The 15432-nt window shown below is 34.7% G+C and overlaps 1 non-coding gene across 1 annotated transcript; it reads left to right on the forward strand.

Moving 5' to 3' along the window:
- Nucleotides 1–3095: 3095 nt before the first annotated feature.
- On the forward strand, nucleotides 3096–3167 carry TRNAY-GUA (transfer RNA tyrosine (anticodon GUA)). The gene has a single exon. It is a non-coding gene; the product is annotated as a tRNA-Tyr (tRNA).
- The last annotated feature ends 12265 nt before the right edge of the window (nucleotides 3168–15432 follow it).

Below are 15432 nucleotides of genomic sequence, written 5' to 3' on the forward strand. Positions count from 1 at the left end.
GTGGTACCACCAAGCCACTAGCTAAAAAGATGAACATTACAGTTATGGAGGTTTTGGCATTTCCTTGATCCACCTCATAAATATTTCTAGCTGCTTTTGGGCCTAAAACTTTTCAATTTACAGGATTCAACATGAAACTTGTCTCGTCAGCATTGAATATCCTGTCAGGTTTATTAAGAATATCAATGTTCCGTTCTTCCGTTAGACATTCAGATATTTTGACAAACTAGTTTCGAATGTCTTTTCACTGACGCAGCTGCTTGCTGAAGTGACAGCTTCACTAGTCCGAGTCGCAATATCTGGATGTCTTTTCAGAAAAGCCTAATACCAACCTATACCTGGTGTATTGTCTATGAATCGATTTGGCCGGTTGTGGAGAAATTCTTTGACACTTGCAATCACATCTGCCTTACGACGAGGGAATCCTTTTCTACAACTATCAATGATCCATTTTTTGAGAGTGATTTCCTCTTCATCAGTCAAAATTGTGTTGGGGTCAGGGCGACTTTTAACAAAATTTTGCTTTAAATGAAACTGAATTGCTGCCCGAGGAACGTTATGTTTCTTCGCAGCTGCATTTTTTGGAAGTCCACTTTTGATATGATTAATAGCAACTTCTAAATCCTGAGATGTGTATCTTTACTTTTTTGACGACATTTCTGACACTCTGTGCAGGGGGGAAAAGTTTTCTATAATGTCGCAATACTGCCAACAACAATCACACTTTTTCGTTTCAAAATTACAGTTTATTGGCACCCCTGCCAAGAACTGTAACCAAGTATCAGAAGTGAGTCGAAAATATACATAATAGAACTACAGTAGAAGGTGATTCAAAATCTGTACTTATATCACTAATACACAATAATATAGTTGTTGGCAGGGGGTGCCAATAATTATAATACGTAGAAAAAAATGATACAGATGTTGGCACCCAAATTATTTTAAGTAAAATTAGGTTATGAGATTGAATGAATTTAATTACATAACCAGCAGAACATACAGATCAAGTATAACTGTATTTTAAATATGTAATGTAAAACATAGACAAGTACTCACAGAATATGTCACTCCTGTGTTCTTATTTTTTTCTTTATAATTCAACACTAGATATGCAGTTCAGAAAATTTACACACAGCATGAAGACTCAAAGAAAAATGGAGAGAAAACATTCACATAATAATGTGACCAACATTATAAGCAATGTTTTTCCCTAAGTAGATTTGTCTGTGGGAAAAAATTAAACTTATTATTATTAACTATGTTCAACACCTGCCAAGAACTGTCACACTGCCAACAATTGTACCGTACACCCTATATAATATGATAGATCCATACATAGTGTTCCGCCTATATACTGCGACAATGTAGAAACGTTTTACAAAATATTATTGATATAGCAGTAGCCTAGATCAATAACAATATTAGTACAGAGATAACGTCACATAAAATATAATAAAACGAATAATCATGCTGCACAACTGTTACAGACACAAAGATTGATACACAAATTATTAGAGATTATTATTATTATTATTATTATTATTATTATTATTATTATTATTATTATTATTACTAGAAAACTTGATACGGTTCTTGCATTATCGTGATTGTGTTCTCCGTTTATAATAATTGCATTTACATCCAATAACATCTATCAGATGTGGCAAAGACAAAATCACTCCTGTGGGGGAAAAAAAAAAAAAAAAAAAAAGCATTTACCTACAACATTTATATTACATTTTAAAGCAAGTTTTGTAGTTGTACTATGGAGAGGTTAGTTCAACAATGCGAAGTTTTGAAATAATATACATCTATGATGTTACTACACAGTTCATCACTGTAACAAGAACGAATGTCTAACGCTCGGCTTATACTGTTCGAGGATTTACCGCTCGTGACAATTTTACCCGTCATGCATGTGCGCTTCCTATCGGATTATGCTATGAACTACTTGGCGCTCGAGCGAAAACGTCCGATGCAGACCTCTGATATACACAATGCATCTGTACAAGTATTTAGGTCTACAATGAAATTACTGTTTCATTTGATTTGTTTTGTTAAACAAGCGTGCTGTGATAACTGCCGTTTAAATATCGGAAAGACGTTCGGTGGTGCTATCTGAATGTCATGCATTGACTCTTATCACACGTGTAGGTCTACAGTAAACACGCTACTAATGCATATTTCGTATACAGATGCAATACTACGTGAACGAAGAACTGACAGAATATCTATTTACGATAAAACAGGTTATACAAGGGGCAATAAATTATTTTCTGCTCCGCCCGGAATGTAGATAAACACAGGACATAGGAAACGAAGAAGTCAACTAAAACCAGAGAAATGCCTGGAATCAATATTAAATGCATCACTTGAAAGGCAGAAAAGAAGACTAGTTATAAGGTGTATGTGGAGAGGTTCCAAGAAAAATCACATTAGGTCCTTCATACACAGTATTTGCACAAAATCACGTGTAGAAGTTCAGTTCTTAAAAACAATCTGACGCTGTTTGGTAGAGTGACTCAGCAGACATGGAATCAATGATTTCAGAGGTAAGTCATATAATGTTTAACGGTAAAATAAATACAAGGGCAGCTCGAAAATATATTGATTGCACCTTGTAAGTGGGAATTCATGCCTTTACCATGAAGTATGTATTATATATAATAGATTGAAAGTGATTTTATTAAATTCAGTATCTCAAAAAGATTCATACATCACTAAGATACAATATGCGGGTCATTAGCAGCATGACACACGTCATAACATACTCAATTATACGATGAAAGAGTAATGGAACGGAGAAAAATTCTCTCCGGCGCCGGGATTTGAACCCGGGCTTTCAGCTCTACGTGCTGATGCTTTATCCACTAAGCCAGACCGGATACAACTCCGACGCCGGTTAGAATCATCTCAGATTAAGCTCCAACTCTTGGGTTCCCTCTAGTGGCCGCCCTCTGCACTACGTCATAGATGTCTATGAACGCAGGACCGAAGTCCACACATGTGCTGAGGTGCACTCGATATGAGTGACTAGTTGGCCGGGATCCGACGGAATAAGAGCCGTCTTAAATCTAACCGGCGTCGGAGTTGTATCCGGTGTGGCTTAGTGGATAAAGCATCAGCTCGTAGAGCTGAAAACCCGGGTTCAAATCCCGGCGCCGGAGAGAATTTTTCTCCGTTCCATTACTCTTTCATCGTATGATGACGCAGAATATCTGCATGGAAATATCATATGTACTTCGGTACATTAAAATAATATATATACTCAATTATAGTCCGCATCTGGTAAAAATGTGTGGAGTAATGCTTGTAATTGCTTGTCTGGTTCCTTTCTTGAGAACGACAATATTCGGAATGTTTTTACTGTAGACCATATTTTTGTCACAACCTCACAGGAAGAAATCCAATGCGGTAAGATCAGTATTTATTGGGAGCCATGTGATGGGTGCATCAACTACTATTCTAATTACTCTTTTTTTTTGTAATAGGAATATACTGTTACTATCTGTCGAATTTCCCCAGAATATTATTCATTACCCAATTTTTTGCATTTCATTCATTGCATATGCATTTTATGTATTTTAACACGATTCAATTGAGCATAGTTAAAATTTGAATTATAAAATAATGGAATGCTAAGCTAACGTACTATTACTGCATACTAAATCAATACACTCTCGTTGTTCGTTAATTCTCTGAGATGAAAATGAATGTGTTCATAAACATTATTTTAAGAAATACAGGAAATGAATATACAGAATAGCTTATCAAGTTTTATGTGCATAAGAAGCTATTTTAATCTTACCTGTCCTCAATTCACTCACAAGTTACTGTAATAATATTATAGCATTATGTCCATCCAGAGAAACTACACTTTCCAATGGTGAAATAATAATTATTATACAATTAATTAGCTTCCGATATTACTTCATACCACCGCCGCACAGTGTGCAGTTTTCCTAATCTAGCTGGACAAAATTCATTTTGTTTAGTTTGAAATAGATAATGTATTTCATTATCTTCATAAACAATAATAATAGTAGGTGACAAGCCTAGGGAATCTTGTAGGACTATTTTCAAAAAACCACAAATAATGCCCATGGCTTGTCAGTATATATTTTCATTAATAATCTTCCTCTTATATAATCGTGAAAACTTTGTAACTAATTCAACAGTTAATAGCATAAATACACGTCAAAAAATGACTTTCATACTCCATCGGCTAGTCTATCGTGCTATCAAAAAGGAGTGCGTTATATGGCAGTAAAAAGTTTTAATAGCCTCCCTATCGATATAAAAAAATGAAACTCAAAACATAAGATTATTTAGTGCCAAATTAAAGAAGTACCTAATTTCTCACGCCTTCTATTCTGTAGGTTAATTCATGACATTCAATAACGCTTCATGAAATTGATACTAAAACTTTGTGTTGTACTAGTAGACTATATTGTAAATCTCTTCTGTATATATTTCATCTAGACTGTGACTATAAATTAAGACTTTATAATAGTATTAAGTTTTTTGACTTATTCCATATTCTAGCTGTAAAGAATGTACGAATATCATGGAATGCTAATAAATACAATACAATGCAATACAATACAACACAACAACCAGACTTTATAACACGCACGTGCTAATTTGCGCGTTTTGGTAGTAGGAGAATTACGTTCAATGTTTCAGCGGAATAATAAACTTTTAATGCCTTGTTTGTTTGGCATTTGGTTTTTCCTTGGCTAATTTATAGAATACAAATAATGACTCTTTATTACTTACCTCTTTTCGTAACCAATTTACCGAAGTCTTCCAATTTCGTCTCAATTGCACTAAATTTCCTGCCGAGCCAATGTAGTAATGGAAACGGTAGGATTCGCCTCACCGTCTTGACTGCAGATCGTACGTTGAGGAAAATGTTTGTGACGTCGATTTTGGCCAAGAAGCATGCACGATCACGCACGTGTGATGTAATTGTTTCCTGTTATAGACCTGCTATTTGCATAGCAATCTGGAAATTTCTTTGTAGTAACTAATATATAGGCCTATAATAATGCTATAAAATAATTTGATGTTATAACTATTAATTTTTTAGACTGAGCAAGTAATGTCCTCAATAGAGCACGACTTTCCTAATTCTATGGCTTAAGCTAATCTCTCTTTTCTTGCATGAGTTGTTTTCATGGTAAACATTTGCATTTGTGTTCCGAAAATCAACAACCTTTGTTACACAACTTCCTGTGTCTGTTTGAATGACTGAGAAAACAAGAAATACCGACATATTTCACAGAAATGTACTTGCTTTCGTAACTGAAGATGTTTGTTAAAAGAACTTCAACGAAAGACATTAGTAATCATTGATAATGTCAAATTCCTCAGACAAGCATTACGGACAGTGGAAAGACATTTAGAAACCTCAGTTGACAAACATCTCATTGAAGTAAATGGTTCAGGATAGCAAGAAAACTACATTGGCTTGCAGTATAATAGTACTGAAATAAATATTTGTATGAGCAAAGAACACAGGCTTAGAGTTATATTTTACGCAGCCAGTGGTCTAGAGGTTAGAGCGCTGAACTTATAATGCTGTGGACCCAGGTTCGATCTTTCTTCACCTTGCAATGTGTCCTCATAGACATTACACACCTCTGAGGGGAATCTGGGAGGGATAGGTCTTCATTTATTGTATATTAATAATTATATAGTTCTAATCTTGTGGTTGGTCCACAGGTATTTCAGATGGGACGTTTGCTTTAATATGATATGATATCTCACGGAGATATTGCTTTACGTTGTTGGACGTCCTTTTCAAGAAATAAATGGCAGGTTATGTTCATTTATGATCTGAACATAATTTTGAAAAAGATATGTATGAAAATAACGTCCTGGTTCATTGATTGAATCAATGAGGTGATACTTTGGAGACAATGCCAGACATATTATTTTTCATCACTGCAACACATCTCAGTTGGATGGGGTAGAGCAGCCCTTGGCATAAGAGGCGAAGTCGAAGTGACGGTTAAACCCCCGCCCATGTTCTTTTTGCTTACACCACCTTATAAACAAACGCATAGTAAGTCTCTGTGTATCAGTAGTGGATTTTAGGCGACCAGCGACAGTCGAAAATTCGTAAAAACTATGATGCCCACCTCATACAACCCGTCACTCTGACTTTCCCTCTGCTGGACCGCACCAAAACATTACGTCTCAGCCGGGGAAGGTGGAGACGGGAGTTAATGGGAGGTTTGGATGTCTCAATCGAGTTAATAATGCCCATTCCTGGGATAGAGCATTGTGTAAAAGTAAAACTGCTTTGACGTCACCAGTGCCAATCTTCAGAACCTAAAATTCGAATAGTCGCACTTGACAAACTGTTTTTATGCCAGTCTTTCGTCATTTCTTACGCGATATTAAATAGATATTATTATTATTATTATTATTATTATTATTATTATTATTATTATTTTATTACGGGAAATGTACATTTGAGGCGTCTAGAATCAAAACCCACCAAGTCCATCGAAGAAAAAAATGAGATAAAGTTATTTTTCTGTGTATCTTCGCATGGGCAATCCGATGCTGGCATTATTTTTCTGCAATATCCGCTCGATTCCTCTGAAAATGCTGGACAAAAGTTAGGGTTAGTTTCAATATCCGCTAGATCCAACTGAATTTCGGCCATTGTTAGTTTCAAAAAGCTCCAAGTCCCTTTCTGCCAATCAGGTTGTGGGACTGCTTTACCCAGCATTCCTCAGCTGTGCGATGTTGATTTATTATTTGTGTGGTTAAGCTCTTGTTAAACCTTATTAAGTTTAATTTCTTCAGTGAAATGGTGGATAGAGTGAGTAGTGAGTTACAAAAATGTTCTTACCAATTAATAATTAATTACATAATTTTGTCGGTACTCCTCTTGTGCCCTCCTGCTATACCAGCTTGTAATAATGCTGTTGGCAGTAAATGGAAATCCAGCAGTTTAAGTTTGTTGGACATATAGAAGTTCCAATCCGTTCCAGACATAATTTTAAGATCTCCTGCTAATTTAAATTCAGTCCCTGTAAAAGATTTATTTTAAGACGATCTGCATTGAAAGAACAGATAAACAATGCAAGATGAGTTTAACTATAGAACTGACACCGTTGTTGCAAAGGTAGTAATAAGAAAAAACAATAGAATTGAACGTGAAGAATAAGAAGACGAAGAAGAAACTGTTAATCTGGAGGAAGAGGAATGTGGCAATATTGTGTAAAATTTGTATGAACTTAAAAAGTGTAACATATATTCAAATTCATACTGCTGTTATGTTTAAAGTATGTGCATAATCATACTTCATGTCTGGGTTTCATTGCCTACATAATTGGTAAGGTTTAAGTTAAAATGTTTTCCTTTTTGACTCATTTTTATGCTTAGAACTAATTCTCTTACTTTCAAAAGCCTCCAAATACACTTTTCAGTTTCAAAATCAGTTAGGTGCTAATTTAACCTCACGAATTTGTTAGTTTCAATGAAGGGGAAATCCTGTAATTTGTTTGAACGTATCTAATGATAATAAAATATTTGATAAAAGCATTGTTCATATCCCAAGACTGTTTATTTATATGGAAACAGTTTTTTCCATTTTCCCACAAATTTTGTTTTATGGACTTGGAGGGTTTTGATTCTAGACGCCTCATTTCTTAGTTAGTGTAATGCATAGACGGATCATTCTGATACTTTTTGAATATTTAGCCCACCAGCATGCGATGGCCTGTTACTAAATACAATTTTATTTCCGAAAAATATTGTCTGTGTTATCCGAAGTTTCAGGTATCGAGATCCGCGTTATTGAAAGTTGACTGTGAAGAAAATCGTTCTAAATCTGTGTTAAACGAATTATGATCTGAAAGTTGAAGGAACAGATCCTTACCATAAAGTACAATAAATTGTTATCAAATTTGACTACAGTAGTCATATCTGTTGGAGACAACTTGTAGCTTTTATGACATTCGTGGTCTACCTTTTAATTATTAATTTGACAGTAAATTGTTCTGAGTAATTTATAAACCTTTTCATAGTACTATGTGCAAAAGTTAGTATAAATTAATGTTTTCATTTCAGACATTTTCGAACCTTAATGATAGTCTATCTAATAAAAACTCATTTAATGGATTCATGTTATACACTTAGTGGCAAAAAGAATGGGCCGACTCTTGGTCGATAGAAATGCTAAGTTCTATCGCGCGGTTCACTCGTGTAAACGTAACCTACTGCAAGGCATTGCTGTGGTTCTCTTCAGTGAAAGACGTCCGTCTATAATGTAATAAACCCTACGAACGGAGTGTGGCACAGTGGTAAGAAGTCTGACATCCGTACTAGAGTTTGAGAGTTCGCCTCCCGGTACGGTAAAGTTATAATTTTTTATTTTACTTTTGTTAACAAACTCCGTTATGCCTGCCTTGTTAAAACATTATTGCTCATCACCTGTGGGCTATTAATAGGCGAGACCTGGCCTGTATAAACAAAAATACTTGTTTCACATCCTAAAAAACTGGACGCATATCAAACACAAATAAATAATCAAATTAACAAAAACAAACAATTTTTTAATATATCAACAAAACAAGGCCTGTGGTGGGGACTAGTATCTCGTCCACAACCCACCTGCATCAACAACTGCCCTCATTCTGCGCGGCATGGAGTCCACAAGATTATGGAACAGGTCTAAATTCTTGGCCATCTCCTCCCACGCATCTAGAACTCTGTCCCACAATTTCTTAGGTGTCCGAACGGGTGGTTGTTCTGCCCAATTAGAGCGTAGGATCCTTTTGACTGCAGCCCACAAATTTAGAATCGGATTCATATCTGGTGAATTTGGAGGCCAGTCGACTGGGTCGACATCACGCCTCCTCGTAAACCATCTTTGAATCCGGTTGGCGGTGTGTATCGGATGATTAACCTGCTGGAAGAAAAGTGTTCCTTCTGGATATCGTTTTCGGGCGGAAGGGATCATTACATTTGCCAAAATGTGTTCGTAGACTTCTGCCGTAAACCGCCAGTGAATGCGTTCCAGAAGTCCTGTCCCATCGTATGACACCCAGCCTCAACACGCGACTCTCACGCAACCCGACTTGTTAATAATTCGTCTCACGAAGCGTTCATCGTATCGGTGGTCATTCATACAATAAACTAGGGCAGTACTATCGTTGCTATTGGAGACAATTTCCTCGTAGGAGAAAATGACATTTCTCCAATCGTAGTCCTGTCGGAGAGTAATATACGCAGAATGCTACTGGAGACAATTACCTGGTCGGAGAAAATGTCATTTCTCCAATCGAAGTCCTGTCGGAGAGTAGCATACGCAGAATAACCTATGCGAACCAGGGCAATGAGTTATTGTTTCTGTGCCATCTTCAAGCGTGATGACGAGACAGAATGTTGTATTAACAGATAGCAATATTGCTTGAAAGAGAGAGGGGGTTTATTATTTATTAGAGTTTGGGCATATTCTAAGAGATATCGCCACATAATTATAGCTTTGCGAGACACATATGATGGCAAATTTGTAACAAAAAAAAAAGAAGACTGGGAGAGATTCGAACCTTGGGCTACTACTACCAACTTGTTTAATAGACCAATGCCGTGACGACTTGCGCTACTGTGACTGTTAATATCAGTTCGGCATAATACGTCATTTTCCTCTTTACATTCGCTCCGGTTGATTAGGTATTTATCAGTTTTATTATTATTTCACTCTTCAAGGGCCCTGATGTATCTACAATCAACCCGCCATTCGATTTTATTATATATTTTAGACTCTTAAACAAAATGCAGCAAATTTAAATGGTTTAATTATGTGTCACCTGGTGAACTATGGCTTTGACGAGAGGAGCATGCGAAATGTTATGTCTCTGGAACTTAGAAATTGTCGGCCGGCCCATTCTTTTTGCCGCTAGGTGTACATTAATTTAACAGTTACTAGCCATACTCATGCGCTTCGCTGCACTTGTTAAAAGTAAATATAAAGTAATTACATACTGTAATTAAAACAGGACATTTGGTCCAGGGAACATTCGTGTTTGATAGAAGAATAAATCTTTTAATACGTTACTTAATTGATATTGTATTTAAGTACTTAAAATACGATCATTTTGGACCAGAGAACACTCATTTCCTGCAAGGATAATTCCTTTAACATGTTTCTTAATTGTTATTACATGCACATAATTAAAATATAATCATTTGGTTCAGAGAACATCCTTTTTCTGCAAGGATAATTCGTTTAACATTTTTCTAAATTAGTCGTGGCTGCATCCTTTAATAAATCACTCCAAATTAACGTCAATATAGAGTGGATTGTATACGAAGATAATTTTTATGTTAACCTTACTCTGCATCTTTTTTTTTTTTTTTTTTTTGCTAAGTTTATTTTATTCACGTTTTAACATTTGTGGTCATGTCGCGTGTTTAGAATGTATGGATATACTAGAAGGCCGTTTTTACTCTTGTTGAATTCCTGTTTCTGTAGTGTGTTGAAGATGGCTTGTGTTCACGTAACTGATTATAGATTTTGATTCATGTTTATCGTATCTGTAATTGAGGCGGTGATGAAACATGGCATGTAAATTTCCAATCTGAGATTTCCTTTATGACTAAGGGAAACCGTGAAAAACTCTAGTCAGTTTGGTCGGCCACAGAATTTGAACCCGTGACCTCCTCCCGAATGCGAGTCTCAAATTCTACCGTCTGAGCCAACTCCCTCGGATGTGCATAAATATTATTTACATTTGTAATGTGTACATAAATATTATTTTAGAAACACGGGAAACGAGTATGGGTAAATTATGAGCGCAGGAACGCCATTTCGTGACACCTTTTAAAATAACTCAGCTCCAGTGAGCTCTATGGCAAAATGCTTATTTATTATGTGCTGATTTTTTGGTCCAGTAAAAATACTCATCTTTATGATAAAACTCTTAAAAATACTATTATGTTCTGTGGACAAAAAGAAACTTAAGTGTATAAAATTAGAGTATTTTATGTGGACCAAATAAAGTTGCAATGATCAAGTTATGTAATATTTGGACAGAATATAAAGTTTTCTGTACGTAAATATATATTTTAATCTTACCTCAGTCCTCATATGTAGCATTCATTTGGGAGAAACATCTACATCCATCTACAGAAACTACAAATTTCAAATATTGAAGGAATTATCACAATCGGTTAATTATCTTCTGAGATTACTTCATACAAACACACAAACATTCTGTGTACTTACATTAATATTGATAAACAACAAGGTCGCCTTAAATAGACAGAGTCATTTGTTTTAATTTCATTGTAGCCATCGTCGTTGTTCCTACAATAACTCCTATATGATATATATCGATTTTCAGATTTTGGTCTATTAAGGGGAGAGGATGATTTTTTTTGGTGAAAAATGAGTAAATTTTCAAAAAAAATCTTTAAAATACTCTGTGATATGTGTGGAATGCATAGCATTACATTTTGTGGGTATTTGTGCCCTTATCGGATGTTGTCGCCATTTTTAAACTTCCTGCGTTATGGAATTTTAAATCACTCGCCCACCTCAGTCCTCATATGTAGCATTCATTTGGGAGAAACATCTACATCCATCTAGAGAAACTACAAATTTCAAATATTGAAGGAATTATCACAATCAGTTAATTAGCTTCGGAGATTACTTCATACAAACACATAAACATTCTCTGTACTTATATTAGTATTGGTAAACATCAAGATCGCCTTAAATAGACGGAGTCATTTGTCTTAATGTCATTATAGCCATCGTCGTTGTTCCAGCAATAACTCCTATGTGATATATTTATCAATTTTCAGATTATTGCTCTATTAATTAACTTAAAATAGTTATACAGAAACAATACAATCTCCTATATGTAATTATATTTCTTTCTTTCGAAAATGTAAGAATTAACGAGCTCCTATGTACCACTGCCATAGAATGAATAAATGTGTTTTTTTTTTTTCCTAATGAAAAATTTTATATTTTGCACATAGTTATTGCAGGAACAACGACGCTACAATCTGAGGCGGCGGTGAAAATGTCTTGTATTGTTATTTTAAAACTCTTGTATATCCTTAAATATCAGTACTATCAAAATTTTGCATAAAATAAAACTTATCGGAAATCATTTTAAAGGAACTTTCGTGATGTAACATTTTTCACAAAAGTCGATAATAAGCGAGATATTTCGATTTATTTAATTCAGGCCATCTTATAACCCCCCCCCCTTAAATGAAGTATTTTGATCGCCATATAGTCTCAAATATAAGTTACAACGAACTTAATTTATATTCCAATTTTCATTAAAATCCGTTTAGCTATTATCGCGTGAAAAGGTAACAAACATCCAGGCACACAGACAAACAAAAATTTTAAAAAATCTATTTTCGGTCTCAGGATGATTAATTATAGGAGTTAACACTAATTATTTTTGGAAAAGCGAAAATTACCAGAAAAATTTCGATTACAGATTTATTATTAGTATAGATCATACCTGCACAAACAGCGCTCAACGAGCGCGCGCGCTCCTTCGGAGCGGGAGAGCCGTATTTACCGCTCGCCGAAACGGAGAGGAAGATACGTCAGAATGACATAGACTTGCTATAGGTAGAGGAGAGGGAAACGACCACTCAGCTATCTAGTAGAGTGCAGTGTGTAGGGCTATTCTCAGTAACTGTTTCACGTTGCTTACCTACTGTTACAGTACAGTATGGAGGAATCTAAAAGACGGAACATAACATTTAACGATTTACAGCTCGAACTTATTGATCTTCAATGTGACCTAAGGGCTAAAGATCGTTTGAATAATCTACTAGCCTGGTTGAGTTTTACAAGACTAAACATTAGCAATAATATCCACGACTACACAGGCTGGCTGTGAAAATGATTGCTATGTTTGGCTCAACATTTATATTTGTGAGCAACTGTTCTCTATAATCAACTTTAATAAAGGCAGACATCGAACATCTGTAACTGAAGTTTCATTACGATCAGTAGCCTACTGTTCCTTTCAGCTGCCAACAGCATAAAACCTCGTTTTGATGTATTGATAAATAAAAATATAACAAAATGATATTGTACATTTAAGTAGATATAGAATTTCTATTGTTTCTGTAAAATAAATATTTTTGATTAATTAATAATAGTCTAAGATAGTTTTGCAAGCACTGAACGGGAATTCATTTCATAAACACTCTTACTAGTACTGTACTTCCTTTTGTGTATATTTTGTACGACATCACCCCTTCTTCCAGTCCACCCTTATATAGAGCGCAGCTAATATCTGCATACCGCTCATGCGCTGTGAGCCGGCTCGGAGAGCGCAAACCTTGTGCAGGCCTGGTATAGATTATTGTATGGGAATAAATCAAGAACAATATTACAGACTGCGTATACTACGTAAGTGAATTCACAGAAATCAGTCATCATATCTGAGTGCATATTTTAACACATCATATCCGCGCTGTAGAAAAAATAAACTTGCGTATAATGACAATGCTTGAATTGTCATTTTTAGATAAGTGAATTTAGCTTAATTGAATTTGGTAGAGAACAGTCATCGAATAAAACAATTCTGTTGCAAAAAATTACAAGAGCTATTACATTACCGTATTAATAAATTAACATTTATCATAGGTCTTGTTATTGTCTTTTTCTTTCGTCGGTACTGTGTGAGATTTCTGGAATGTGACTGTGCAGTATCCAGCAGTTGTCTACCTTGATATGAACGTTGCATCCACCTTGTATTTTTTATTTCAGTGTTTTAGTCGAAACGTTCTCCTTGCTTCTCGATTGTCTTACAGAGATTTTCAACATTCTTATTTGCGTATGAGATAAATACCTTCATATAGGTTAGCTTCTGATGCATGAGGTATCTGAAGCAGTTTCCATATTTTGGCAAAACTTTAACTATTTTTATGACGAAACTTTGACGCAAAACACTCCCGTTACCAAATGCAAGGCAGTTCATTGTGACTAGTGCTGTCCTAGTGTTGACTTCTTGCTTTGCTAGCCCTTTGACACGGGAAACTTAGGAACGTAACGTACACAGCCTGCTGGCCAAGAAGAATGTGCAACATCTCCAGATCTCCAATTATAATCAAATGAAACACTATTTATTGGACTTTCTTCGAGGCTTCGACAAATGTCTCTTATAATTCACTTTGTACTCAATGTTAAAATTCTGTATTCAATCAGGAATATCACTGCAGTACACTTATTCACCCTCCTGCGAACTATACTGAGTAAATTTCTGTTCTATATTCCTGTATCAATAAGTACTGTAGATGAAATGTACGTGGATTATGAAGAAATACATATCAGAAAGAACTAGATAATGCCACACTACAGCTGGATTAAGACGCAGTAGGAATTATGGACCAAGACTATACAATTCAGTATTGAAAAATAATCCAGACCTAAGCAATTTACACATTCTTAAGTTTAAAAGTAAAGTGAAAATGTTTGTATGATATTTGAAAAATTTTATTACTATTATTATTATTATTATTATTATTATTATTATTATTATTATTATTATTTTTTTAAGTGTTACTAGCATATGGTACTAATTTTTATTGTATTTATCTGATGCATGTAACTTATAAGATAAAACATTGCAATAAATATAAATTCGATCATTTTTTTAAATTAATAACAGTGTATATCTCCAATAAATGATTCCTTAGCATCGCCACAGATACACTTGATTGTACTTGTCTCTATATCTTGTCACTAGAAAGTTCTTGAAATTTATATTTTTCCCGCCATTCATAAAATATTTTGATATGATACCTCTTCCACAAAAGGGGAGATCTATAACTGAAACGTGATGAATATATTTCAGTATTATTTGTATTTATCCTGGTAATAATGAACAGTTTGACTCGTAGACATTTTGTTTTTGCAGAATTAACTTCCCATGATCGTACGAGAAGATTCGAAGAGAACGGCAGTTACGTAGACTTTCAGCTCCCCCCCTACTACCATTAATGCACAACACAATGTCAATACGGCGGTTGCTGTCGTCTGCGATACAACGAACTTTTCTGTTGATTTTCGAGTTCGTCATTTTTTCCGGTTATTATATGCTTATTTAAGTTGTGTTAACTCTCGCTAGTGGTTTTATATTTTATTTTATCCGTCTTAGTACTCGTATTTATTTTATTATTGTAAATATTTTTGTTTTATCACTGTTATTATTATTATTATTATTATTATTAATGAATTATTTTGTATTACAATCTTTGTATCATTTCTGTCACGATTATTCTATTATTGTTATTATTATTATTATTATTATTATTATTATTATTATTATTATTATTATTATTATTATTATTATTGTTACTATTATTTATATCATCAGCATTATTATTTGAACTCTGTAAAATTTATGTAGACTACTGGACTGT

Source organism: Periplaneta americana, chromosome 12 (assembly GCF_040183065.1).
Source record: "Periplaneta americana isolate PAMFEO1 chromosome 12, P.americana_PAMFEO1_priV1, whole genome shotgun sequence".
Classification (NCBI taxonomy): domain Eukaryota; kingdom Metazoa; phylum Arthropoda; class Insecta; order Blattodea; family Blattidae; genus Periplaneta; species Periplaneta americana.